This window comes from Cricetulus griseus, chromosome 2, assembly GCF_003668045.3.
Source record: "Cricetulus griseus strain 17A/GY chromosome 2, alternate assembly CriGri-PICRH-1.0, whole genome shotgun sequence".
In the NCBI taxonomy this organism is placed as follows: domain Eukaryota; kingdom Metazoa; phylum Chordata; class Mammalia; order Rodentia; family Cricetidae; genus Cricetulus; species Cricetulus griseus.
In genome coordinates, this window is record NC_048595.1 from 244884042 (window position 1) to 244910945 (window position 26904).

The following is a 26904-nucleotide window of genomic DNA, read 5'->3' on the forward strand; positions in this document are numbered from 1 at the left end:
CCACGAAATGACCTATTGATGAATTATTGCAGCTTCTGTGGCACATGATTTGACCATCATGTTTTGAACTTCTGCTATAGTTAGATGCCGGGCATTAGAGGTAGGAATATGATCAATGTACATAAATAATACATACATGTAGGAAAATGTTTTTCTGTAATACAGCACAATGTGCAATAAGTATATGCAATGATTTATTTTAAAACAAAAAAGTGCTAGGTAAAAATATTTTAAATGATGCAAAGGAGAGGTAGTGCAGATATTTCTTTGAGATCTTGATTTCTATTTTTAATTGTATGAATAAATGAGATTGTGCATCACGTGGTGGTATTATTTTAATTTTATTTTGAAAAACCTTATTGTTTCCCCAGAATTGCTGCACTAAAAAAGAGCACATTCCTAACAATTATATGCAAGGGCTCCTCTTTCAGAACATTCTTGCCAGCATTTGTCATCATTGGGGATCTTTTTCCTAACAGCCATCCTGCAAGTGTGACATGGTCTACACTGAACTTTTTATTCCTATTTCCCTGATAAGCAGGGGCTTAACTATTTTCTTCCCATGCCTACTGGTATATTTGTCTTTTTCTTTGGAGAAATTCTGTCCAAGCCATTTGCCCATTTCTTAATTAGATTGGAATTGTGTTCTTGTTTTGCTCTTGTTTGATTCTTGCTATTAAATTGTTTGTCTTCTTATATATTTTGACTATTAACCTTCATCGGTATATTTCTACAAATATTTTCTCCCATTTTTATAGGTTGCCTTTTCCTCATATATTTATTGTTTGAAATTTTTTGATTTGATATAACTTTGCTTATCTATTACTTATTGTATATGCTCTTGGTATAATATCCAGTAACAGTTGTCAAAAGCAAAGCCATAGAGAGTCTCCTTTATTCAGGTGGATTAATTTGGGTCATATGCTTTGTCTTTGGTCTATTTGTAGTTTTCGCATGTTATAAAGTAAGGATCAATTTTTACTCTTTTGCACACGGATATGTGTTTCTTTCAACATTGTTTTTGGAAAAGAGTGTCCCTCCCTGTTATATGTCCTTGGTTTCCTCCTTGAAACCAGTTGACTGAAACTGGGGCTTCCTTTCAGCCCCTCTCTTCTGTTCACTGCTCAATAAGTCCATGCTAAATGCCAGCACCATATTTCACTTCTGTACCTTGCAGTGTCTCTTGAAATTGACAAGTATGGTGTTGTCAGGTTTGTTCTCTTTTTTTTAGATTTTTTTATTTGAATTAGAAATAAGATTGTTTTATATGTCAATCCAGCTTTGTTCTTCTTACTCAAAATTTATTTGGCTCTTATGAGCTTATGATTCTGAGTGGATTATTTTTCTCTCTCTATGAAAAATGCCACTGTGGTTCCAGTATTGACTGTGTTACATCTGTAAATTCCTTTGGAAACTGGATGCTTTTGCAACATTGATTCTTCCAGCCCACCAATGAGCGATCTCTGCTTTATTTACCTGCCTCACCTGTTGCCAGCAGTGCTTGGAATGTTTCACAGTCCATCTTCCATCTCCTTGGCCGAGCTTATTCCTACATAGTTTGATGTGGTTTGGTTATTTTCTATTGTAAATGGGTGTTTTCTAAGTTCTTTACTGAGGTGTTTGAATAATAAACAGATAATTACCACTACCTATAAAAAAACTACAAATGCTGGCTTTCAAATTTATCAGGCAAGTTTCCTTTAAAAGAGATAAATGGTATTTTTAGTATGGCTCTCAGAGAAATAAGTTTCTTTGTTTTCACATTCTAAGTCAAATTAAATGGAAATTTAGAATAATCTAGAAAAATAACCTACTACAACTTTCATATGCCTCTCAACTTAAAATTTAAAAACAAATGAAAGACTTACATTCTTATTTTCAGCATGTCCGAGTAAGGTACTGTCTTAGTTATTTTCCTACTGTTTTGATAAAATACTCTGGGAAAGCAACTCACAGGAGAAAGAGTTTACTCTGGCGCACAGTTTTAGGGTGCAGTCCTTCATGGTAGGACATCATGGTGGCAGGAGCTGGAGACAACTGGTCACATTGCTCCTACAGTCTGGTAACAGAGTGTGATGAATGCTGGTACTCAGTTGGATTTCTCTGTTTCGTTTGTTTTCAGTCTATGGCTCAGCCTAGGGAATGATGCCACCTACAGTGGAACGGAATCTTCCCACCTCAATTAATTACTCTCTAGATACTCTCTCATGGGCATGCCCAGAGGCTTGTCTCTTAAGTGATTCTAAATCTTGTCAAGTTGTCAATCCACACTAGCTCCATCATTTATCAGCTTGACCAAACACACTGCTTTTAAACCATCCCTTATCTCCATAGGCCCATGGCCATCTCATAATTCAAAATGCATCCATCCCAACCTCACAAGTCCCTATATATTTAACAGTTCTGACCCTGTTTTAAAGTTCAAAGCCTTTTCTGAAATGCAACCAATCTCTAAACCGTGAGCCCTGTAACATCAAAAAGAAAAAAAAAAAAAAACAAATTATATCATTGTATTACATAAGGAACAGGATAAACATTTCCAAAAGAAACGAAGGTGGGGTCAGGCAATGCAAGGAATGATCAGACCAAGCAGCAAGAGTGAAACCCAGCAGGGCAAACACCAAGCTCTGCAATTGCAGATTAGGCACCTGGAAGTTTTTATGGAATCATCTGGGCTCCAAAGGGTTTACCTGGCTCCATCCCCGCCCCCGCCCCCACCCCCCAGCTCTGCTTCCTGCAGCATACAGACCAATAGTTGAATTCTCTCCATTTTTAATGTGATTATCATTATCCTTGCTATCTTAGTTAGGGTTTTTATTACTGTGAAGATGACACCATAACCATGGCAACTCTTATAAGGAAAACATTTAATTATGTGTGTGGGGGGGCTCCGGTTAAAGTTTCAGAGGTTCAGTCCATTATCCTAATGGCGGGGACATGGCAGCACGCAGGCAGACATGGTGCTGGAGGAGTAACTGAGAGTCTGAGAGTCCTACATCTTACAGGCAACAGGAAGTCAACTGACAGTCACATTGATGGAAGCTTGAGTTAAGAAAGCTCAAAGCCCACCTCCACAGTGACACACTTCCTGCAACAAGGCCACACCTCCTAATAGTGACACTTCTGTTAGGGGCCAATCTCTTTCAAACCACCACAGTTGTCTACTGTCACTTTTAAGGTAATAAATATGCCAAAAGCAAGAGATTATTTATGTCCAATCAATGTTTCATGTCTCACAAGTTGCCACAACAAGATTGATGAGTCCATTGGGAGGATAATTAGGAGCAAAGACTTCTTCCTTTTGGTGAAATAGCAAACACTCAGCTGGGTGCAGTGCCCCAACTGCTGAAAGAATAATGGGAGAGGCTCTGGGCAATCTTCAAAGGACTTAAGTCTCTGTAAATGATACTATGGACTAGACAGCAGCAGGATCAAACAAAGATACGCACAGCCTCCGTGACTCCGAGGGTCTGATGCTTAATCAAATCACAGCAAACCCGATGAACAATTCACAGAAATTTTTACTAGTAATTAATAAAGTAGATTTCAAGGTTATTGGAATCAAAAGGCAAATTTGCTTGTTTTGGAGATTTCACAAATTGGGTCTTTAAGGAATATTCTTTATGTATTTAAGTCAGAAAGAAAATAAAGTCAATAATAGTTGAAGGTGAAGATAATTCATTATTTGTGTTCCTTTGTAATTTGATATCTTCCAAGAAAATCAATATTGACCAAAAAAGATAAATTGTCTTAGTAATAGCATAAAATTGGGTATTATTCTACCACTCTAAAACTATAGCCACATAAAAAGAAATAAACTGACTGAAACTTTATTTTTTGGTATGATGCCTCTTACTTGGCTGTTTAAAATGGCTGGTCAGTTACATACACATCTTTTAATCTAAAGAGGGTTATTTTGTTCATTGGAGTGTTGCAATTATTGTTATCTACAGAAAAATAAACTGTATGGAAACTTCTCCATGACAGCAGAATCCACCTGAGACGATGTCCACTCATTCATCATTTACAGCAGACACAGTGTGTCGCTGGCTCTGGGGGGGAGGGGGCAGGGTCAAAGGATGAGAAGCTCATAAATAGAAGAAGCAGCACTTGGCCCTAGTCATAAACTCACAAATATGCCAGTTCTGGTGATTCTTATCCAAAATATACCTTCATCTGCAGGTTTTTAAAAATGAATTTCAATTGCCAGGGAAATAAGATTTCCAGTACAAGCAAGTATACATCCTTGCTGCAAACTCAAGACCACATTGAATATTTACCCAGCATCCTCATAAATCAATTATGAGATGGAAAATAAAAGCAGTTCTCTAATTCTCAAGGCAATGAGACAATAGTAATATTGGGACCTTGGAAAGCCGGGTTCCTTTTGTAAACAGTACTGAGTCTGTCCTGAACCTGAAAGCAATGCTGGTACTCCTGATGCATTATTACCCTTCACCCCTGTCATAGCACTTGTGCACTGGGCCTCAGATTAAATCTCAGAACTCAGGCACCAGCCTTGACTTCTAAGGAAAAATGTCAGCATACTGCCATGTCATATGAGCAACACTGGCTGCTCCAGAAAATTAAGCCTCCCTCTGTGCTAGGAAGCACAGCCACTGTTGACCCATCTCTAAGTTAGTTCAGCTTGCTCAATTATGAGCAGTAAACTTCATTCTGACACCAACTCTGACGGATGCAAAACAAGCCGAGCAGCAGGTTTGGGCAGCACAGCTTGTAGCAGCCCTCACTCACAATACAAACACCTGGAGGACATAGGTGTGATTTGATTCTTTAATGTTTAATGCAGGCCATGCTATGCTGATTTATCTAACTTGAGTATTTGATTAGAATCATAGTGGCACCAGGAATTTAGCATTATATATTATTATTTTTACATAGTCAAATCTTCACTGTAGTTTTCTATTTTGATCTAAAGCTACATCAAAGGGACTAGAGAGATGGCTAAGTGGTTAAGAGAGCATTCTTAATACTCTTCTGGAGGACCCAAGGGGATACAACAACTCTCTTCTGGACTCGGTGGGCACCCGCACATACGCAGACACATACACATAGATAAAAATAAATCTTTAAAAATTGAACTTACTTCTGTTTAACTCTATAACTACTTGTGACATAAAGATTACTTAAGACAGTTGGGAAGTGGTGGTGTTTACCTTTAATCCCAGCATTCGGGAGGCAGAGGAAGGTGGGTCTGTGCAAGTTTGAGGCCGTCCTGGTCTACAAAGCAAGTTCCAGGACAGCCAGGACTGTTAAACAGAGAAACCCTGTCTTGACAAATCAAAATCAAATGAACACATAGACACCCATGCTCTTGAAATAAAATAATGTAAAAAAACTTTAAAGTATGCTTATGTGTCTTGTATCAGTCTTAATGTATCATATACATAACTTCATATTTTGTAGAAACTTGTTTATTTTAAAATATTTCCTCACTATTGTAGAAAGTGTTTCTGTTTTACTAAAGGCTTCCCATGTAAATTTGAGTAGCTTTTGTTAGCAGGTTTTCATGTGAATTGAAATAATTAGTCCAGTCCCTCAAACAGAAGCATCTTCTTAATATGTAGGACAAAGAAAAGCACTCATTTCACTCCAGCCCCTACCAGTTCAGTCTACTCTGCAAAAATAACTACTACTAAAAGCAGCTGTATTGCATCTCTTCCCCCATTTCCTATGAAAGAACTTTCTCATGCATGAACTGAATAAGATACAACTTTCCATAAGTGAATCATACTGAATGGATTGTTCCATGACATTTTTAAATTTAAAAGTGTGTTCTGAATATATTCTCATGCCTATCCATTTTTATCTCTTCTTTCTTTTATTCACTGCAATGTTATAAAGTGTTATGGTTTAGGTCTTCAATATCCCCTGGAGTTCATGTACTAAGGCTTGGTGGCTTATGTACTGAGGGTTGGTAGCCATGTACTGAGGGTGGGTCCTCACCTAGTGGTGCTGTTTTGGGAGGTGCTGAAAACCTTAAGAGATAGGGTCCAGCTGGAGAAAGTAGGTCACCAGGTGCTTTTGCTGCGTGCTCTTACCATGGCCCAGAAACAATGGAGCAGCTGACCATGGGTTGAAAACAGTTTAAAATAAATAATTTCTCCCTTTCAGTGGTTTGTGTCAGATATTCGTCACTTCTGTGACCCACATACAGTTGGTGTGAATATTTCCCTTCATTGGACCTAACTACCATTGGAAAGTTTCTGTCTTCTGTGTAACACGTGTTGAAGACCCCGTGCTGTGGTGGTGTTTCTAAGTGGGCTTTGTTGGAATAATGATGGCATGAGGTTGTGTCCTCATGAGGGTTAGTGCCTCATAAAAGGCTTTCTGGAGTCCGGAGCCTTTTTGTCCTTCAACTTCACAATGTGAAGATACAGCATTCTTTCCGTCTAGAGGTGGCAGCATCAAGACTGGCATTTGAAGTGAAAGACCCGCTCGGAATGCCCCTGAGCCCCCTGCCCCGAAGCTGCCGGGGCCTCCCAAGCCTTCACCCCGGCAGGGCTCGCGCCCCCGGCCCGCCCCGCCTGGCACCTCGCCTCGGGGCTGGGGCCGAGCAACAAGCACCAGGTGGGCCGGCCCGAGAGCGAACACCAAGTGAGCCGGCCTAGCCCCCGCCCGATGAGAAACACTCCGTCCCAAGGTCTCTGCCCCCAAGGTCGTCCATCAGGACGCTGAGGGGGGGAATTGAGTCTGTTGTACCAGACACCAGACCTTGAGAATATGCTGATCTGGAATGGCTCTGTGTCTCATTTGAACCATCCAATAGAAATGATTCTGTATTTCGCCTCATTTGAAAGACTCTGTGTTTCACCTCATTTGAATAACTCTATACTTCGCCTCATTTGAATAACCCTGCATAGCGCCTCATTTACATTGACCAATGGGAATAGCTCTGTACGATGCCTCATTAGAATTATCCAATAGAATCCCTGCTTCTAGCTTGCGCCTTTTTCCCTATATAAGGACCCCTCTCCCTTGGCTCGGGGCGCTTAGCCACACAGAAGCTAAGTCGCCCGGGTACCCGTGTCTCCAATAAAGCCTCTTGCGGTTTTGCATCCAAGTTCGTGGTCTCGCTGATTCCTGGGTGCGGGTCTCCCTCTACGAAAGTACCTCTTCGGGGGTCTTTCAGAAGAAACACAGAGTGGCTCTTACAAACATGTCAGTTGCCTCTCTTTGGGATGTTTCAGCCTTCAGAACATTCTGGTAAATACATCTATATCATTTATAAATTAGCAAGTCTGAGGTTTTTTGTTTGTTTGTTTGTTTTTGTTTTGTTTTGAAACATGGCTTAGCTCCATAGCCCAGACTGGCCTCAAACTTGTGATCTTCCTGCCTCTGCCTCCTGAACATTGGGTTTATTGGTGTGTGCCATACTCCTGGTTCAGTATGTATTTCATGGCAACTACACAACTTAATGGAGATAAGGATTTGTTTGTAAATTTGTCTTTGCATGTAGATCTTAACAGCATATCCCATATGTGTTTCTTTCAGCATTTGTTGCTATAGGATACTCAGTGGGTATTTTGATATTTTTCATTATACTTTAGAGTAGTCTGGGAGCTTGGAGAGTAAATAAAAAATAAAGAAATGTTTTCTACCTCCACAAGATTTTAGCCAATGTGGAAACATATTGAAGTACTCATATGCTTCTTTTAGAATCCAGGTAGAGGGAGCACCTGGTGACCATGGGGAATTAGGAAAAGATTTATAGAAGAAGCAACAAAGGAGTCTTGTCTTGAAGAATAAGTGGGATTTAGCCACTGAAGATTTATCCACTTAAGTTTATTTAGAGATGTAGGTACAGAAGTGATAGTATTCTTTTAGGCTGGAGAGCCAAGAGACAGACAAGATCTTTAAGGAACCCACATTCAATGATGCCAAGGAAGGAAGGTTTTCAGCTGAATGGCCTGAGCAGAAGCAATGAGGAAAGGAGTACTCTAAGAATGATGAATAATGGGATTTGGCCACAGCAGATTTGTGTAAATGACAAAGAAAGATCCAAGGAAGGGAGGGAAGATTAATTCCAAGTCAAAAAGGCCTTGAAATTTTGGCAAAAGCCTTTGGATGTTCTCCTACAGGGCCTGGAGAACAGTTATGGGGAGAAAATGGAAGTTATATTATAAAAACAAGATAGAATTCTGGAGAGTGTCCCTGTATTGTAGGAAGGAGTGTATTTTAATTGCATGTACTTTCTTAAATTATTTTAGATAAAATTAGTTAAAAATTGGCTCACATTTTAAAGTGTTCAAGTACCTAGTAACCTATTTCTGATTAATTACCCAGTGATTTTGCAAGAAATATTGAAAAATTTCACAAAGAGCAATATCCTTGCTTTTGATTCACTAATGGTTTCTCTGGCTTCTATGGAAGACAGTCTAGAGGAGGGTAGCAATGAAAGCTAGGAGAACAGCCAGAAGGCAATTGCGATGGACCATGGTGGCTTGAGGAAAGAGAAGAGTATAAGAGACTTTCTTTTAAGCCACTAACCAGCTCCAAAATCATGACACAAAGACTTCTTGTTAGTTGTGAATGCTTGGCCTTAGCTTAGGCTCATTTACTGCTAGCTTTTATAACTTAACCTATTATTTTAATCTATGTTTGCCCTCTTCCTTCCTTCCTTTCTTTCTTTCTTTCTTTCTTTCTTTCTTTCTTTCTTTCTTTCTTTCTTTCTCTTCCTTCCTCTTCCTCCCTCCCTCCCCCTCTCTTTCTTTCTTTCTTTCTTTCTTTCTTTCTTTCTTTCTTTCTTTCTTTCTTTCTTTCTTTCTATCATTTTGTCTGGCAGCTGCCTGGTTGGCTGGCCCTGGTATCCCCCTTTCTTTCTTCCTCATTCTCTTCTTTCTTGAACCTGGATTTCTCCTTCTACTTATTCTCTCTGTCTGCTAGCCCCATCCATCCCTCTCCTGCCTAGCTATTGGCTGTTGAACTTTGTATTAGGCCAATCAGGTGCTGTAGGCAGGCAAGGTAAAACAAATGCAACACATCTTTACATAATTAAACAAATACAGTACAAACAAATGTAACACATCTTTACACAGTTAAATTAATATTCCAAAGCATAAACAAATGTAACACATCTTTACATAGTGAAAATAATATTGCACAGCACAGGAGGTTTGTGGTAAGGTGGTGGGACATGGAGGGAGCTATCTACTGAGAGGAGAGAGAAGAGCTTCAAGGATGACTTCAAATGCATGAGGGGTGGGGCTGGGCAGAGAGACAGAGTCAACTCTGGGTTGCTTTTTGACAGTTTCATACTTGTTGCTCAGCCTTAAAAAATTAGTTCTGTCATATAATTCTGTCATATTTATTACTATTTTCTCAAAATTATAGTTTACAAAGTCATTTTGAGATTTGTTTTACTGATCATTTTGGTATTTAGAAGAAATATAAAGCTTTTCTAACAGAACCCACAACATTTAGGACTTAGGAGTTTTAATTTGTCCCTCTGAGTCACTTGAAGGAGAATCTCCCAGGTTTGGGGAGTATTACTCCATAAGAGATAGAGGGACTCAGGTTTCTTCATCTTGAGGCTCCTCCTTTCTGGACTGCTCTGAGTTTCTGGTCAAGACTGGGTCACAACTATAATTAGATATTAGCCAGTAGGAAGCAGGCTAAGACCTTGGCAGTGCATTCTTGACACATATCATTTTCACCCATAATCTATTGGTGAGAACCCACTCACAGGACTACAATCTGCCAGCTAGGTTGAAAAATACAATTTAGCCTGGCATCTGGTATCACTTAGTTTGTTTTTTCTGTGGATGATTAAAGGAGCCAGTTTTGCTGGCTATCTCTAAGTCTGTTATTTGCTCAGTTCATTGATGGCTTGTTTCATGTCACTGTTTATATATTCATGGTAGAATTTATGAAATAAATGTCAGATGTGTGTATGAGGCCAACAAAAGTTTAGGAACTAAAACCTGCCAGATTAACCATTGCTTTTTTCCTAATCCTGTGTCTAAGCCTCTCAAAATAGACACTTTGCTCCCTCGTTAAATTACCTATTCATGCAAGTGTACTACAAGGGCAAGAATACCATGAATCAACCAAACTGCTCCTCACTCTAAAGCAACACACTAATGTTCAGGTGGCATGCCAGTCAGCATTAGTGAGCTCCACATTGGGAACCTGGCTCTTTCCAATGATCTGACATGGTATGCTGGTTGGGGTTTTGCCAACTTGATACAAACTGAAGCTGTCTAGGAAAGACATGGTAGTTTGGATGTAATTGGCTCCCATAATCTCATAGGGAGTGGCACTGTTAGGAGGTTTGGCTTTGTTGGAGTGGCTGTGGCATTATTGGAGGAAGTGTGTAGCTGTGGGGACAGGCTTTGAGGTTTCTTATGCTCAGGATACTGCCCAGTGGGTCAGTGGGCTTTCTGTTGCCTCTGAGTCAAGATGTAGAATTCTCAGATCCAGCACCATGTCTATCTGCATACTGCCATGCTCCCTGCCATTATGGATTATACCTCTGAACTGTCATTGAGCCACCACAACTAATGTTTTCTTTATAAGAGTTGCTGTGGTCATAGTGTCTCTTCACAGCAATAGAAACTTAACTAAGATAAGAGAGTAAATCTCTTTGCAGAAAATGCCTCCATCAGATCAGCCTGTAGGCAAGTTTGAGGGGGCATTTTCTTGATTAACGATTGACATGGAGAGCCCAGACTATTGTGGATGGTGCCACCCCTGGGCAGGTGGTCTTTGATTGTATAAAGATGGAAGCTAAGTGAACTATGACGACAAGCCTGCCAGCATCATTACTCCCTCCTAGTCTTCTGGTTCTACCTGCAGCTTCCTTTTCTTGAGTCCCTGCCCTGACTTCCCTTAGTGATGGAGTGTGACCTGGGATGGCTTAAGCCACATAAACCCTTTAATTCTCAAGTTTCTTTTTTGTTTATCACTACCATAGTAAAATAAATGAGGACACATGGATTATCAGGACTAGCCCCTGTGTGGCCACAGGCAGCCCCCTGCATGCTTGTCTGCTCGCCTCCTGGTTCGTCCTTCCTTCACTCATGGTCAGCTCTTGACAGTTAGTGACTGGGAGACCTGAGTGTTCTTTGATGAAGAAATTTCTTCCTTGATTTAGATAGAAAAGTATCTAAATCCTAACACAGGAGGCATTACATGATTCTGTGACTAGAGCTTCATTTTCTTCCCTCTTCTTTTCTCAAAATCATAGACTTTTCTTTTCTTTCTTCTTTTAATAAAAACAAAAACGAGACAGTGTTTCACAACGCAGTCCAGGCTGGCATCAGACTCACAATCCTCCTGCCTCGGACTCTCCAGTGACGGGATTACAGGTATGTACCACTGCATGCGGCCTAAAACATAAAGTTTACACTTGGAAATGCAGAACTTACAAGGAGCAATAGACAAGTGCATATTAAATATCGGGGGACTGAGTAGGCGCCATCCCCTGCTGAGTGTAGCTGGCAGGTGATGGGGTTCATGATGACAGGACATTTCTAAACACAGTGTTCAAATATACAAATGTGTGGATTACTGCTTTTATTTCTTCTGCTGCTGCTGTATGTGTTCCTCTCACTTTCTGTGAGGGATGTATCAGTTTACACCTAATTTGCTTCTTCCCTATTCAGATTCCATTATCTTTATGCAAATGCCAATGCTTAATTATTGCTCATGCTTCTGTTGCCTGGAGTCTAATAGCAGCTACCCAGGTATCACACGGGGAGGTACCAGAAGATTTTTATTCTTCTCCGAGGAGCCTTATTCAAATCACTACCTTCTTTGATATGTACTATTGTTAAATGTATCATCTGGAGGATCTCTGACTTTTCATGCTTAGTCCCTGAAAGATCAAACCCGAATGCAAAAAGATACAAGAAAGAAAAATGCATGTAGCTGGATCCATCCCGAGTCGTGAGAATTCAACCCATGCTGCAGTGTAAATCTCATGTGTAGATCCAGGAAGATGCCGTGTTAGCAGCTGGCGCTATCTGTAAATCATCTCTGGAGAGATCAACTCAAAAGGCTAGCGGCGTGTTCTCTACTAAATACGATCTTCATTCTCTGTGTGGCTAATGCCATTGGTCCTTCCGGCCTCGTTGCTTTGGCATCCTCCATCCCTTCGGTGCCTCTCCCCACCTCCTCTACTTCGTGCTTGTCCTCAGCATGTAGTAGACACTTACCTAGCATTTGTTAACGGGATGGAATTAACTAACCGTCTTTTCCACTGTGCCTTCCTTCATTCAGCCCAGTATTCTCTCTCCGCACCTCTATTGCTTGCCCTTTAACTGTAGAGCCTTCACTCAGGAGTGTTCTTTTCGCTACCCAGGAGAGATAGGTATTTGTTGCTGTTCCCTTCTACCATTCCTGTAAAGTCTGCACTCATCACACCATCCCATACTTTCATTCTCCTCAGAAAGCTGTGAGCTACTTGGGGGGGGGGGAGGGGGCAAAGACAGGATTGGATTGTCACTGGATATCTTATATCTAAGTAGAATGCCTGGCACAGTGCCAAATGCAAGAAATTATTAGCTTACAAGAAAGGACAGAAGTGCAGAGGACACTGGAATGCCCTTGGTAGTCAGTCAGCTCATTCCCTTTCCAGTAGATAAATTTGCTTGGGGAATGAATGGCTACAATTTTCTTCCTTCCTTCCTTCCTTCCTTCCTTTCTTCCTTTTTATTTTATTTGGTGAATATGAACCCAGGGTGCTGTGCAACCTTCAGGGATGTCTTCATTATACTTGGTGAGTCACCCTTCCTTCCATTCCTATAATAATACACTGAACCTGTCAAACAGAAGTAAACGCCCATGTCAGTGAGCTCACGCCTGCTCCAAGGAGTGCTACATGTACACGGCTGGATTCCTAACACTTGCTACCAGAAATAGACATCGGCTAATTGGATTGCTCTAGAGTTTCTTTTGAGATTTTTGAGATTTTCTCCAGTTGTGACTTTTGGCTATCAAAGGCTTTCAGATGTCACAAATAACCCCAAACCTTGATTCCACTGTAACTCAGGACAGGTGTGTGCCACAGAGTCCACTAATCAGAGCATGCCACAAGCTTGAGTTGGAAGAAGACTCATGGGAAGACAGTCAGACCTCTGCAGGAAAACATACCTGGTGAGTGTAGGAAGCATCATTAGGACTTCTGCTCAGCATCCACACCCATGTCCTCTGGACACAGATGGTGTGGCTGTGCTGTGCTTGCCTCCTACAGGTATACTTATTTATTTTGAAATCCTAACCTTTCAGTACCACCTGGGGCTTCTCTTCCTAACCAAATACAGCTTAATAGTTATTTCTTGTTTAAACTAGGTGGGGTATAGGTCAATGCATGCAACTCGCTTTCCCATCCAACACTCTTAGTGCTTGTTATTTAAATGGCCATTTTCAGAGAAATGTTGTTTTCTAATTATCCCCAGGAAAGCTCCTGTTCATGGTATTTAGAACGTTATTCCTTCTACAACCTGCCCATTTTCCTAAATTCTGTTACTTTTCTCATCCTCTCCCTCCCACTTATACCATTTAACCAGTTCAGGGCATCAGAGGGAACATAGACTTTGGAGACAAAAGACTGTATTTGAGTCCTGGCTTGCCACTTACTAGTTATGTGACCTTGGACAGTTAGCTTTTCTGAGACCTTCTTAGGAGATAAGGTAATAGGATCCTGAAAAATCGCCATTAGCATGAAGAGAGAAAATAAGCTAGGTATGGTGCCTGTAAACCCAGCACTTGGTGGTGGAGACAGGAAAGCACAAATTCAAGCTCTGCCCATACTAGCTGCATAGTGATCTTGAAGCTAGCTTAGGCTACATGGAACCCCATCTCAATAATAGTAGGGGGTTATGGAACAGATAACTCCTGGTACACTGGCTTTTCTCTTTTATATTATAAGTTGTCCGGCTGGAGACTCTATCACACTTCACTACTAAAGACAATGACTGTTCTGTGGCTATTCCCATGCTTAACTAGGAATTGAAGATCTTTGCTTACCTGGTTCTATCCAGCATGGGTTGGTTCATCTGTAGTCTTGTGTCGTGGCCCAGTATGTCTCATGGGGTTCACCCCGAGTGGGGGTGTGTGGACCTGGAAGATTCGAGGAAACCAACGGTGATAAAGACCAAACACAGGCATCTTGTCATCTTCAGAGAGCTCTCAGTTCCATGTTGTGGAACTAGAGTCATTTCTTTATTAGCCATCTTTTCTGGTGTCTCTCAACCATCCTGCTAATACTATGAGGCAACCATTTCTCTCTTTCTTCTCTCCCCGCTCGCCCACTTTACTCCTAGCTCCTAACCTTCCTCATAGTTACTCACATACCTCTAGCTCCTCCCGCCCAGGTGAGGGCCTATCCAGATGCTTAGGCACATACAGATGCAAATAAGAGGCATATTACCTTGAGGCTATGGTAAACAGTAACAGCCTATTGTTAATTAACAATACAATGGTGCCCCGTAGCTTCCTGGCGCCAATGGCAGCCAGAGCCTGGAACCCAAAATATTCCATAACAGGGATATTCAGTCCCCCACAGTCTTGTCTTTCACAATCTGCTTGCAAGGGTCTGGCTTTCTTCAGCTGAACCAACCTCCCACCTCCCATGCTCATTCTTATCGAGCCAACTGGTTCCCTCTCTTCCTCTCTCACAAGTCAAGTCAAACCTTTCTGTTAAACGCTCTGTGAGTAGCATACTGCATCTACTGTGCACACCTGCAGTGCAAATATACACATAACACATATATATATAGCATTCTACATCTTTAGCTCAAGATCAATAAACACTCTGACTTCACACTGGATTAATTTTGACCCTGCTTATGGTAAATCCTTTATTCTTAATAAATAGCAGTTAGAAGCTACTGTTCAGAATCTTCCTGTTTACCAGAAACGTGTTTTCCAGGGAGCATCTTACACAAACCTCACAACAGCTTGATGGCATAGGTGTGGTATTTTACTCATTCTGCAGATGAAGAAAATTAAGCACAGAAAAGTTAACTATGGAATTTATTCAATTCAGGTCAAAGTCACACAGGTAGTGTTAGACCCCCGAAAACTCAAGTATCTGGGGTCCCAGGCCACATTCTTAGTCACCCCAATCACCAGGCGAATACGAGAGCTTGCTGCAAACTGCACGAGGCTTTATTGTAATTTAACAAGCTAACCCCATGTTAGTTCAGGTCTTTCACCCACCCGCCATGGCGGATGGCTAGCAAAAGACAGCTCCTAGGGCCTCCCAAGAGATCTTATAGGACAGTGTAAGGGGAGTGTCTAGGGGTACGCACAGGTTCAGGATTGGTGTGCCTCCAGGGTTGGAGGGCTTGCCCTGTGTTGATTGGTCAACTGGTTGTTATGGCCCATAGGCCCTCCCAGGGTGGTTGCTATGCTCTCTACGTCATTGCTGTGCGCTTGTCCGTAAAGCACACCCAGGGTCGTAAAGCATAGCGCCACCAGTTAACTTCTGATTGGCTCCTTGTCACGAGACAGGCATCTGACTTTCTAGTTTCTAAGACAAGGTCATAGAAGCACGTGTTCGGCCGTTATGGCTGCCAAAAGGGAAGCTGGTCCCTTCATTAGTACATGGCAAAGCTGGGATTTAAACTCAAGTAATCTCTTGCTAGGATTGTACTCCTTTAAATGCATTACACTTCTGAAGGCAGAGGTGTTTTTAGATATTTTCCTTTATATTGCTTCCCTTTCTACTTAAAAGAGACATGATTAAAAGAATGATTTTTTTTTTCTTTTTTTGACCATAGTGAACACAAATGATAGCAAAATGAAGTAAGGTCCAAAGGCCTAGTCAACTGGGGACTCGGAAGTCATGGTCTCACCAACACTGCCATTGGCACTGCCATCTCTGCTGTCTCCACAGACAATTCCCCAGGAACAACACAGCACACACTGGTCGAACACACCCTGTACCACCCTTTTTCCTGTCTATGAATGATGTCATTGTTAGTGTGAGTGACTGGCTCCTATCTTCTCCTGCCTCAGAGTTCTCATAAGGATTTATAATCCTGGCTGGGGTGGGAGCTTGAATTCCAGCTCCACTGCTGTCTGGAGCCCTCAGCAAGGCTCGAAGTCTTAGCTTTCCTAAAATGAAAGGATAATGTTGGTAGTGTAGGGGACAGTGGTGATGATAAAAAGAGGACAGGCAGAACTTTGTTTGTTAAGTGAGGGAATAATGACCACCAATGTGAAAAACATTTCCACGTTTGTGATCTTTCAAATGAGAGCCTACTCCATTTTAGGAGAAGTCAGAGTGACTTTCTTTTTGCCTTCCCAGAGAAAAGCAAATATATCAAGAGTCACTGTGATCACTAAGTTGAGACATGTCACAGAGAACTGTGGCATTTTAGACAACTGTGACATTTTAGAAAACATGGGGAGAAAGTAACAGCCTTTTGGGGGATTTTGAGTTGAAATCTGAACCACAGACTTTATTTGCATATGTGTGTAACACATGTAAAAAGCCCATTCTCTAGGTCATTTGGACCCCACCAGATGCCCTTTAGAATAGGAAATCTTCCACTTCCAAATAGCAATTATAATCTCCTACAGTCTGAATCATATAATTACATTAAATTTCTCTAAAAATGGTCTCAGAGCTTTTGTGTGGCTTCTTTTCAAGGTTATTTTCTCAAGGAGTCTTTTCCATTTGATAATGCAAAGGAACGTGGAAGTTGACTCAATAGGAAAAGTTTGCTTTAAAATTAAAAAAAAAAATTGGAAGTTGAAAACGAAACCATATCAACTCCTCATATTTCTGCTATTTCAGTTTTAGCATGGGAATAAACAGCTCTTCTTAGAAAGGCAGGATGAAATGGTTGTATGTTTCAATTTCAGTTTAAAACAAACCCATCAAATTAGTTAGGCTCTGGAATTTATACCAGCCTCACCCTCTTGATGCTCAAATGCCCATTAAATCTTTCTCAGGCATTACCGGTGTCCACCAGCATCAAGAATAGCATCATGCACACTGCTTACTCAGGGAACTGGTTTCAAATGAGGGACCCCAAGGGGACCAGTTCTTGCCTAGCTTATTTTTTTCTTAATACTATTAGTTTCTGTTTCTATGGAAACTGTCTGTCCTCTTTGGCTATTTGCATAAGATGCCTTTAGATTTATTAAAATAGATTCAGATAGTTGAAACTAATAGTCACATTCTGCTTTGAGGGTAACATCACATGGACATTTTCACAGACGAGTTAATAAACCAAAATCCATTATGTGAAATTATGTTGATATAAGATGCCAATTGCAACTGGAGACTCGGCTTTTGAATTTCTTCATGTTTCTAAAATACCAACATCAGAATTCAAAGAGGGAAACAATTACTTAAAGACCATTTAAAATGAATATAATAGTGCATGCAAAGAATGAATGAAAATGTGTCTGCATGTGTACATACATTTAACTATAGAACGACAAACGTAGATGCACAATAATAGGCATGCATAATTCATATTTTAAATATATTTTATGTTATATAAATATACATAACTAATAGATTAAAAATATTTTCAGTCTGACCAGTAGTGAAGAAATATAGTTTACAATAATGGCATATAATTGTTTATGCACTGACTGGTCTAGATGAAAATAAACAATAAACCCCAGGTGGAAGAGATGTGGGGGAGCAGGTACACAGAATGTGAGCAGAAAGAATACGCATTGCTGCAAGTTTCTCAAGAGTGCACGGACAAAGTACATCATAAACCTTACACATACGCAAGCTATCCAACTCGGAAACTTCCAGTGTAAAAAATTTACCAAAGAATTTATAAAGAATTAATCATACCATCGATTATAGAAAAAGTGGAATCTTAATGTAACAAAATGTGCTTTTAGGATATTATTCACACAATATAAAATGCATACAAAGAATAACACGACTAAAACAGAAGCTTAAAATCTGCTACTATTTTGGAGATGACTCTCTGGCCCTGGCTGAGAGATCTGGCTCCCTCTCTTCTTCAGCATCCTTGGCTGTATTTAAGAATCCCATTCAGGTCAGCTGCCTCTACCATCAGTATCACTGAGTAACAGTTGGATGCTGCTTTCTCCTTTCCACTCTGCTTGGCCTCTAGGGTGGTTTTCTTTTCTTCTGCATAAACAAACATAATCTGTAAAAAAACACGTCTAATTTTAAACCTGCTTAAGAAAACATTATCCATTAGCAGTGTATGTTCCCTTATCTTCCAAACGCGCTACTTTTCAGTTTAGTCGTCTCAGTTAGCATAATTTACCAACATTAAAAATCATTTCTAAAACAAAATCTTCTGAAAATAGAAGTAAAGAGGGTGCTTTCTGTTCTCATCTTAGAGACCAGTCTCCTGCTGTCTCACTACCAAACCTTTAAGCAACTATGATGAAATATTGACACTGATTTAAACTCGAAGTCATTTTCCAACCATTTGAAGTTCCCATCAGTGAAGGTACAGGGCTGAAGAGGTAGGGATTTTCCATACACCACTTTTCAGATGCAGCATTTTTCTAAGATTAGTATTAGAAAGATTAAAAACACAACCCTGGAGTGACTTGGTTATGACAGTGATCATTGCTTACTGCATGTGCATCTGAACTTCACTGCAAAGAGAAATCGCTGGAAAATGGGTCACCAACAAAGGATTGTCAGTCAGTCCTCGTTGATTAAACACAAATTCATTGTATTTCGGATCTGAGGCAGGGTTGGTGCTATCTGCTGGGTGTCAATGGAGTAGAGAACAGAGCAGAAAACACTAGTCATGACAGCAGAGAAAATGGACTTGGGTCAGACACACAAACTCATGGCTGTGTTTTTGTAAACAGAGGTCTTGTGGATGAAGGGAATTTATTTTCATGGAAATATGGGGTAGTTATACCTGAATTAAACCAGGCTTTAAGAACAGACATTCCTGAGAAAGTGACCTCTAAGCTAGAAAATGGGATGAGCTACTTAGGAGATGGCAGAGAGGTGGACGGCTGAAGAATGTTCTGGATCGTGCAAGATCACGGACAAAAGTTTCTGATCAGGCATAGGAAATGTTTCTCTCTTAAGCTGGGTTCTCTCCAAACAGATGTTGAGATGATTTGCAGCCAGCTGTTTATAGGTTGTACTTCCTAGATTAGGACCTATATGGAGGGGACGTTTGATTGAGAGCTGTAGTGCCCGTTCAATCTGCTTCCAATGAAGGACTATTGAGTACGGCAAGGACTGATGGATCTTCTGCCCTTAAGTGTGGCAGGACTCTGGGAGGACAGCGGAGCAGGTGCGAACCTCAGCTGTGATCACAGCTGTCCAAACTCTGTTTGTTGGGCCTGAAAGGGAAACTGTGCTCTGTTGCAGCTTTCTTGATGCTTGTTTGGCCCTTGTGTGGTCAGAGGTTAGTGACCTAGAGGCTGGGTGAGTAACATGGCAGGAAGCTGGACTTGAGGGCAGGGGAAATGGCTTGGGGGCCGGGGTGTTGTAGGCTTTCTTAGGAATGCGCTCGTTGTCTTAAGAACTCCAGAGAGAACACAGACGGTAAGCTGAAACACAACTGCCCTGTGTACTTTTTGTCGACTTTCAAATCGGCTCAGTGATCATATCGGCCACCCTCTAGGATCCCCGTTCCAGCACTTCTGGTTGTTCTCTTTCAGGGTTTCCAAATCAAAAGCGAGGCAGTAATATAAATGATAGAATTAGCAATGTCTATGGCTGTGGCTTACAAAATGCTGGCCCCCTTGAAGAGTGTACAAATACCAATGCTTACAAAAGCTTTAGATATGATTATATTATATTTCACTGGCTATTTCTCAGTCAGTACCCAAATGGAATATCTCATTTAAGAATGCCACTTCTTTAACACCACAAAGCATGCTCCTGTTTTTAGGCTACCATAAAGGCTGCTAACTGCCTGTGTTGGATTTTCTTTCCTATGTGGCTATATTCTGCATATCTAAATCACTGAACTCACCAATAAAATGACATTTTAAATATTTACCAGAAAGACCAAATGGACTTAGGAAAACCACATACTGTGTTGGATAACCAGAGTTAGATATGAGAATATGAGCTTTGTGTTTAGACGCTCGGTCTGATCTCCATGATGAATCATTCTTGCTGTAATGCTCTGCTGTCTGCTCCTGAGAAGCAGTGGAAATGATTCTCATTCAGACCCTGTCCCTGGAAAGATGAATCATGCTAATTCATAAAAACCTCTCTGAGCTCTGGTCTGACAGTTTAATAGCTTTCCCTTTAGTCAGTTGGTGTAAGAATCTAATTTTGAACTTCTTCATTTGTCCAAAAAGGTCAATGTAATTTCCTGAAAGCTCCTGTTGCCTCCCCACAGAATGAGTTGTCTTCTGAGCATGGCACTAGTGTGGGTACCAAGTTATGTAAAGTTAGAACTCTCAGATGTCTTTCTTTCGGAGTGCTGCTACATCTGTCCCTGTTCTCGGGCACAAAGTCTTCACCCGAGCATCATGTGAGTCCTTAATCTTCACTCACAATCAAGCTATATGCCTAGCCATTTCTCTTCCCCTCAGAAACTCTTTCCGTTTTCTTTGTCACCAAAGGACAAATTTATTACCACCAGCACTTGGCTTGATCATGTTCCCCATAAATTTATCCAACTACCTCACAGCTGTTTACCTCTGAGGCAAAATCCCCAGATAAGGCTCTGACTGTGAGGGCACTCTTCTTATGATAACTTGTGAGGGCTCCCATCAGCCTAAGTGAACATTTTCACTAGCCAGGACTCATACACCATTACTACTACTGTCTTTATACACACCCTGTGCTCTACATTGTATAAAAAGAGCATCCTTTGTAGGTAGGAAAGCCTTTCAAATGAAAATATCATCTAGATACAATGGTACAATGAGCAGTGTTTATGGATGGAGAATAGGATGAATCATTTTCTTGATGTGCAAAAGCTTGCTGGAATTACATACTTCAATGAGCTCTGAGATGATATTGTATTGAAAATTATAAAGATTAAAACCCATCACCTGAGGAGCTAAGATTCTGATGGGGGAGGGTGGAACTCCAAAACAACTAACTATGGTTGGAACTAATTCTGTACTGGAAAGAGAACAAAACACTCTGGAGTATCTAGAAAAACAGCATCTGGTTTGGGTATTGGAGCATGTGGTAGCTTGAATGTAATTGGCTCCCATAATCTCACAGGGAGTGGCACTATTAGAAGGTATGGAGTGAGTATGGCTTTGTTGGAGGAAGTGTGTCACTGTGGGGGCTGGCTTTGAGGTTTCCTATGCTCAGGACAGGATAGTACCAAAAGTTTCAATCAGCTTCCTGTTGTCTGCAAGATGTAACACGCTCAGCTCAAGCATCACGTCTGTCTGCACGCTGCCATGCCTCTCATCGTGATGGTAATGGACTGGACCTCAATGAAATGTTTTCCTTGTAAGGGTCACCATGATTATGGTGTCTCTCCACAGTCATAAAAACTAAGACAGGGCAGAAATATGAACAGAAGATCTCAAAGGGGACATAACAGAAACAAAGTTCTGGGAAGATATGTCACCAGTAGCAGTGGCAGAACTTACAGAGTTAGGGTGAGAAATGACCCAGGAAGATGAATGGTACTCAGGGCACAGGGGACTTGGATGCTATGAGAAGGGGTTTTCATTTTACTCTTTATTGAGTGCTTGAGTGAGTCTGATTTGTATTTGTTACTCATCTGTGGGAAGGAGTGTCTCAAGAAGCTCAGAAATTGGAGGAAGGAGGGTGCGATAGAAGGGTGGTCAGGGCAGCTGCAGTTGGAGCATGAGAAGACAGGCTTGGGAAACACTGAATCACAGCAGTGGAGTCTTACAATGGGGTGTACATAGCAGTGGGGAGAACAGTTGAAAATATCCTGGAACTCCTCATCTCAGCACAGTAGCCAGCTCCAAATGGGTCCCAGTGATCCCCACCCAGTGGCATCCCCACACTCATATGAGCCTTTTCCACACTGAATCAGAGAGGCCTTCATTATCTCCTCCTTTCCTCTTCCTATTGGAAGTCCTGCTTATACCTCCTATCTAGCTATTGGCCATTCAGATCTTTATTAAACTAATCACAGCAATACATTTTCACAAGGTGTACAAATACCCGACAACAACTCACATAGATCTAGTCATTTATATGGTCCTAGACCTCTCTACTCACATGTACTCTCCATCAGCTGCTCACTAAAAGGAAGCTGATATACAGGAGTGAGTGACCAAGACACAAGGACACAAGGAAAAATGATTTTGTGACCTAATACTGAGTTGCATGTCACCCCTTCTGCCATATTCTAGTGGCCAAAGAGAATAACACCAAAGGTGACTAGGGCAGATTTTATTATCTACAAAACAAAGCAAAGGAAATGGGAATTAGTTATATTTTTAGGACACACTTTGGTTGTACCAGTTCTTTACCTCCCTGTCCACCAGGCATCAGGGGATGGACACAGACTTGGAATTCATCCATACAGTACAAACAGTGCTTCCAATATGAATAATTCATCAGAATCACCGAAGGGCTCAGTAAATGGGTGACTGGGTCCAACTCCCTAGTATCCTAGTCCTATGGGTTTGAGGATTCGTCTTGAAATACTTTTCTAATGGTGCTGATGAGATGTTCATCTTCAGCAACAGGCTCTGCCACTGACCATTGTGGGCACCACCTCAGCATCCCATAGTCATTGTCAATGGCACAGTGAACAATGAGATGGTAATGGTATGGTATTAAATTAATGATGAAAATGTGACTATTATATTTTATTTTTAGCTCCCAGGGCAACATTCCTCCTTAACCAAGCACATATAGCTTTTTGTTTCTGTTTTTGGTTTCTGTTCTGAGTATAGAGGTGAGATTTTCTGTATTTGAATATGTACTCAGAACAGAGACCAAAGACAGAAACAAACATATTCTGTTATTCTCATAAATCCAAGGCCCAGGGTTTGTTGTAAAATGAAAGTTTTAGGTAGATTTGGAAGACTAGGGTTATTTCAATAACATTATTCACAAATTATAAGATGTGTGCATCAGATATCTGTTGGAGGGGAAAGGTGCTGGATAAGATAGAAAATCTGGCATAAATTTCACATTAGCTTGGAAACAAGCATACAAGGTAAACATTGAACTTGTTGTATAGAGTATAAATAAAACAACAGTTTTTACAGATTCACAATGAGCACCATTTCCCCTTATTTTGTTGCTGCTCTTTGCTCTTCATACTGTATATTTGTAACCTAAAAGTGGGTTTCAGGTGACTAGGATGTGCATATTTAAAGAAATTCTAGAGGAAATTTAAAGTATTCAATTATGCGCTACAGGTTTGTCAAACTTCTTAGATCACTGGGATAAAGCTCTAGAGATCTATCTTGTTTTGACAACCAGGAGGGCAGATGACATAAATCCCATATCAAAACTGTGTGGCATGAGGTGTTGCATCCCAGCACACAAAGTGAACAACCTTCTGGATGGGAATCTATTTCCATAATGAATGGCTGCTGGTTGGAAGAGAGGGTTATGTTTCTTTGCCCTTTTGAAAGTTCACATATATACCAATTAAACGTTTGATTCATACAATTAGCTAACCAGGGAAAGACAATTAGTTGAATTTTATGTTTTCATTAGTGTGTGTGTGTGTGTGTGTGCGCATGTGTTTGGATGTATGTGTCGTATATGTGGTACGCATGGTGAGTGTACATGTGTGTGCAGGTATTTAAGGGTTGACTTTTTTGTTTTTGCATGTATAGAACTAGTTTTACATTTCACTTAGCCATACTGCAGTAAGGTGAGAACAGACTGTGCTATCTCTGATGTTTTGATAGAGGAAGCCGATTCCTTTTAGACTCAGGTACTCCTACTTCCTAGTAATTGACCTTCTATCTGGCTATTTGAGATAGATTTCCAACCTTGCTGGCAAATGGTGACCACACTGTTCTGGATTTGCTGTCAGTCAGTGCCAAGTTCTTGTGCCTGGACTCTGATGTCAACTTTCGTCTTCCAAATCCTGCACCCGTTCTCTGCTGCATAAGAATCCTCATGTCACACGCCTTGCCATGCATGACATCCTACTTGCTCCTTGGATAATCCTTAGAGATTCACCTCCTAGTTTGGGACCTAGCTCTGAACTCGTTTTCTGTCAGTCTGTCTGTGGACCTCTCCTGGGCTGGTGACTGTCGATGTTTGACTACTCTTGTCCTGTTTAGACTCTTAGTTCCTAATTTCTCCAGTTCATTTCATCAACAGCAAAGCCATACATAATATGTGCCCAGGGAAGACAAAGAAAAGATTTGCGTTTGGCACGGTGGGGATTAGAGAGAAGTGAAGATGACAGCCCTTTGATGTGGTGTTTCACCTGGGAAGCTAAAGCCTAAAGTCACACCTCAGAACTGTCATTTCATTCTGTCACTTTACCTGCTCATTAAGAAAAAGAAAGATCTACTTGAGAGTATCACTTAAGTGCAGTGAGCCAATTTAAACGCCTCATTTTACACTAATTAGTTACCTTTCAGCTACTTCCTGATGCACACAGACTGGCCTGATTGTCAATCAGGTTTTTGTGAATGCGTGCTGAGAAAAAGCAATGGCTGTCTCTGCAGAGACCCCCATGGAGAGACATTCTACATAGCTCCCTCTTTCTCAGTGGGTTCTCTTCTTCTGCTTCATTACTGGGACAGGCTGTGCTATCCAGAATGTTCTTGGCACTGAAGGTAGATCATAATCATCTTTCATGGGCTGGAAGAGCAAGACAGCTATTTGGTGGCATATATATATATGTATATGTATATGTATATGTATATGTATATGTATATGTATATGTATATGTATATGTATATGTATGTATGTATGTATGTATGTATGCTAAACTCATGGAGGGCAGGCAGCAAACCCCAGAAGCCTTCAGATTCTGTATAAATATGTAGAAGCTTTATGGCCTTGGATACAACAAGAATTTAACTATAATTAATGTAAGGAAAATAATTACTTTATCTGAGTACTTACATAGAAATAAATAGGTTAATGCTATCTTTCAATTTGGGCTCAGAAGAGTTTTCTAATATGTCTTAATTTAAAGATTTCCAACTTACTGATACTGTCACAAAGTATAGCCCTATAGGATTTAAGGCAATGAAGCACGATTAATTGTGGCATGGAGTAGAGGTAGGTGTGTGTGTGTGTGTGTGTGTGTGTGTGTGTGTGTGTGTGTGTGTGATACATAGTGTGTGTGTGTGCACGTGCGCGTGCGTGCGTGCATGCGTGCGTGCGTGCGTGCGTGTGTGTGTGTGTGATACATAGTGTGTGTGTGTGCATAAGTGTATTCGATGTGTGGTGTATATGAGCAATGATGTATGTGTATATAGTGTGATATATGTGTATTATGGTGTGTTTGGAGTTCATGTATTGTGGTGTGTATATGCAGTGTGTATGTATGATGTGTAATATATGTACAGGGTGCAGTGCAGTGTGTGTGGTGTGGAAGTGTGGAGTCATCCAAGTCCTTTGGCATCAGTCACAGAACTACATGATTTAGAGTTTGCTGGCTTTTGGTCTTACCCTGTGTGATGGTTTGGATAAGAATGATCCTCATAGGCTCATATATCTGAATGCTTGGTTACCAGGAAGTGGGGCTACCTAGGAGGATTTGGGAAGTCTGGACTTTTGAAGTAGGTATGGACTTGTTGGGGAAAGTGTGGCACCTGGGGAAGGATTTGGAGCTTCAAAGCCAGTCTGTGTGTCTCCCTTTACCTGCTGCCTGTGGATGCTGATAAAGAACTCTCAGCTCCTTCTCTACCACCATGTCTGCCTGCATGCCACCATGCTTCCTGCCATGCTGATAATGGACTAAACCTCCCAAACTACAAGCAAGCCCCAATTAAATGCTTTCTCTCATAAGAGACACCATAACTCTGGTGTCTCTTTCTAGCAATATAACACTGACTAAGGCACTTGCTCTAGTATTTCCTTACTATGCCTTTATTGCTCTGTTTTAGTATGGTAATGTATGCCCTATGCTATCATACTTTAAAGGAGGTAATTTCCTTTTTGGTGTTACAGAGAGTTATAATTAAAAATTTGCCTTGGATCTCAGAAGAGACTTTGAACTTTGGAAATATAAGTAGTCTTGAGACTGAGAGACTATGGGGGACTTTTGAAGTTGGGGTAAATATATTTTGCATTATGATATGGTTTAAGCCTATGGGGGCCAGAGTGTGGAATGTGGAGGTCTGAATGAGAATGGCCCCATAGGATGATGTATTTGAGTACTTCATCTCCAGTTGGTGGAACTGTTTAGGAAGGATTAGGGAGGTGACCTTGTTGGAAGAGGTGTGTTACTGGGGTGAGCTTTGAGGTTTCAAAAGATTCATGCTAGTCCCAGTAAGCCTTTTACTTGTAGATCAAGATGTGAATTCTCAGCTGTTCCTGCTACCAGGCCTTTGTCTAGCATTATGGACTCTAATCCCCTGAAAACATAAGCCCAATTAAATACTTTATTTCCTAAACCCAAATAAACACTTTATTTTATAAGTTGCTTTGGTCATGGTGTTTTGTCAGGCAATAGAAAAATAACTAAGACTGTGTGTGTGTGTGTGTGTGTGTGTGTGTGTGTGTGTGTGTGTGTGTGTGATATTTCTCTGTGTGTTTGTGTTTATTTCCAAAGCTGTTAACAGCATTGGGGTCCTATTGGGCAAATAGCATATAATTGTCCATATCTATATTTGTATCTTCTCCTGAAAATAATTCTTTCAACTTACTTTACCTCTCCAAGCATAGCTCCCTGATCTCATTCTCAGCTCTGTATTCTGTGCCAAAAACTTACCACCAATGCACCCAAATCTCCAGGAAAGTCATGTTATTGTCAGGCTGATGTCCTGGACACCTGTGACCATATATGAAGATGGAATCCTGTGAGAGTGAGTCATTTGTGATCTCTCTGAGTTTTCTCT